Below are 3,356 nucleotides of genomic sequence, written 5' to 3' on the forward strand. Positions count from 1 at the left end.
AACTCCCTTTAAAAGGAGAAACCTCCAGCAGAACCAGGCTCAGGATGAGCAGCCATCTGCCGAGGCTGGCTGGCTTCAAGAGGGCAAAAATAAATAATAAAAAATACAACAAACACAATCATGTCAGCAAACCTCTGAAAGAAGAAAGACAGATTTAGTTACAATATTAGTTGTACACACTCACAAATGAGAATTTGGACAGACCAAATAAACCTAACAGTGATGGTTTTACTGTGGGAGTTAAGCCGGAGCACCCAGAATCTCTTTACTGCAAGGCAACAGCTCTTACCCCTTTCCTCTGTGTTGTGATTCATAGAGCTAGTTCTCCATGCACTTTGACATGACAAAGGCAGGTGTAAAAATAAGTAAATAAACAAGGTCTTGTGTGGAGGTCTTTTTACGCTGTTTTGTGTTATTTAAACGCGAAGAGAATTGATCTTTTTCCAACTTTTGTCTCTTAAGCCTAAAAAATAACATGACATGACAAAGGCAGGTGTAATCTGGATTACCCCAGTTACTATTTACCTTTAGAGTCACAAAGCCATAGGAACCAACGTTCTCATCCTGTAAACCAAGAGAGATACAAATTAGGGAGGTTAGACTGATAAGCCATAGTTACAAACAGACAGCAGAAACAAAGGAGATCCGTCTTAAAGTGCATGGAAGCCTAGTGAAACTGGTCTTGCTGTAAATATACTTTGCATAGTTTTTCTCGAGCAAGGCAATTATACTGATATTTTTCTAACCAGAAAACAAAATGTTATGTTGTGACACTGTGACAACAAAACTTATTGTGTTGTGACTTTTTTTACACATACTGTATATGTAAAGTAAAATTTGCATTATAAGTGACTTATTTACAATTGTACATTAAGCATAATTTACATTATTATTAACTAAATTTAACATGATTGTATATAATTGCAAAAGCTGAAGTGAAACATATTTAAGTGCGAGGCATGATTTATTTGGATAGGGGAAGTCTTTTATTTTGAAGAATGCTTAACAGGATCTGGTTCTGTATTTTGTCACTGTCTTACTTCTGTTGATTTTGGTTGCTAGGTAACGAACAGCTGTTGCTGTTTCTCCTCAATAAAAAGTGAACAGAAATGTTCAGTCAAAGAAATCAGAGTCTCTGTCCTGATTGAAGAAGCTTCCACTCCGTAACAATGAAAGGTTAGCTTTTTTGTTGTCAGGACACAATAAAAGTCTTATTAATAAGACATAATGAAAATCTTATTAATGAGATTTATGCCAAGAAAAAAAAAATTCCTCCTTAAATGATGGCCAAAAAACCACCAGGGGGCTCTTTAGCAGGAAGTGAATCATTGGAAGTCAAAATTGGAAATCAAAGAAGAACGCGCTAAGTTTCATTTAGAACAAGCAAATCCTAGAACACTTTCTTATGAAAACTATAACTGAAAAAGTACAAAACGTTTTATTTTACCAATATATACTTTTGTCTCGCGAGACTGAATGTCTGTAATTATTCTTTATTTGTTTTTATTATTATTATCTTTTAATATTTGTCATTGAGTTAACGTCCATATGTATGTTCATGTTAATTGTTTGAAATAAAATTATATGAAAAAAAACAAGCACATTTTAGCAGCAGGCATTACGGAGAAAAGGTTTCAAACTCATATGATGCAGCTTCTAAGTTGAGGAGTATTGATCTGGCAGTACAGGAGGGAAATAGAGCCGCTGCACGTAAACTCGGCGTGAACAAAACCGATTTGGAGACGGAGAACTGCGTCCTTAATATATCCAGTAGTTATTAGAATGCAGCCCTCTGCTGGTCCTTATGGGAAACCGAGAGCGGCAGAGATACCAGCGGCCTTGTAGCCCGGTGCGGCTGATATATGTAAGTTTCCAGGGAGAAGGGGTTTTCAAAAATTTTGAAGGTACGGTTTATAGTATGGTGCACTCATAGTCCAGAAAATACAGTAATTGGTCTTAAAATATTTTTTGAAAACAAATTATGTGCAAATAATGCCATCTTTGAGTGTCTCTGCTGTAGTAGTGACTAGTGGCCTAATTGTGTAACGTAATTACAAAATTGTAATTAGGCACCAGCAACCCTCCCGACCCCAGTAAGGGGCAAGGGTGTAAAGAAAATGGATGGATGGATGGATGGATGGATGGATGAGTGGTAGTAGGTACAGAGCATTTTACACTAAAACAAGAGAATTAGTGATGCATGAATGTTACTACATTCATGCATCACACCACAGTGTTGTGGCTGTTCAGGTGTTCAGGTGTATTTTTGAAGTGGACATGTTAAGTGCAATTTGAAATAAGAAATGTAAAATATGATAAAAATAAATGTTTGTGTTTATTTGATTCCTATTCAAGACACTTTGATAAGAATGTAGTATAGGCAGCTACAGAGTATCTTTGTTTACATTTTTGGTTGGTGGTGTGCCTTGTGATTTCTTTCAATTAAAACAATGTACCTTGGCTCAAAAAAGGTTGAAAAACACTGGTCTAGACAACATAATTGCTACAAACTTGACTCATAATTTTTCAATGCTATCTATCAGTTACATTCTCACTCAACACCTCTGGAAGTGCAGAATTAACATAATATTTTATGGTTTAAATAGACATTTTAATTGGAGCATTTTGAATGAACAATAATACTGTATCTGCCATTTTATTTAAAGTGGGGTTTTTTTATATTGAATGCTAGTAATACCCAGTAAAGAAACCTATGGTTGTATGTTAGGAAAGATGCTCAATATTTATAACAGGGTCAGTCACTCTGGGCTTCTGTAATAACTGTATTTGGTTAATAAAATATAAATTTGACATATTTACAGGAAGTTTGAAGGTCTGTAATTGGTCTCCATCTTGATCATACAGGAAAGTTCCCAAATAAGTTTCCTCATCTTCTAAATGCTTCTTTCTCTGAGACAAAATTAGATAGAAATGCAGTTCATTATCTTGTTCTTTCTATATATGTGAAAGTTGGTGTCTCTAAAAACATATCAGATCCTGAGATGAGCAGAAAATTCATTAGTGCAAACAGAAGGTTTGAATAGTTTAGAATGTGATCAAATGATTTCCTACTGAATCATTGCTATCACATTTTAAAGGCTAAAATATACTACAGGTGGATATATATGTTTCACAGTTTTGACACTCATTTTACTTGACTTACATAGACAGAAAATTCTCTAGGGGCACTAGATATTGAGGAAGTGGGGGATACCATCTTTGTAATATGTCCCAGGGACACATGCGTTATGTTGGCTTTGTGGGACAGAGCAATGTCTAAACGTCCTGGAAAATCTGCAAAGGCCCAGCATTGTCCTGGATTCAAATGTGTTCTTCCCTGAAAACAGAGAACAAAA

General features: G+C 35.5%; 1 long non-coding RNA gene across 1 annotated transcript; it reads right to left on the reverse strand.

The window, feature by feature from the left end:
- Nucleotides 1-485: 485 nt before the first annotated feature.
- LOC106936125 (uncharacterized) lies at nucleotides 486-3,339 on the reverse strand. The gene is made up of 3 exons (XR_001422059.1): nucleotides 3,160-3,339; nucleotides 2,821-2,908; nucleotides 486-564 (listed from the first exon to the last, which is right to left on the reverse strand). It is a non-coding gene; the product is annotated as an uncharacterized LOC106936125 (long non-coding RNA).
- Nucleotides 3,340-3,356: the final 17 nt, after the last annotated feature.

This window comes from Poecilia latipinna, unplaced genomic scaffold (genome assembly GCF_001443285.1).
Source record: "Poecilia latipinna isolate Pla-1442-1.1 unplaced genomic scaffold, P_latipinna-1.0 Scaffold2083, whole genome shotgun sequence".
Taxonomy (NCBI): domain Eukaryota; kingdom Metazoa; phylum Chordata; class Actinopteri; order Cyprinodontiformes; family Poeciliidae; genus Poecilia; species Poecilia latipinna.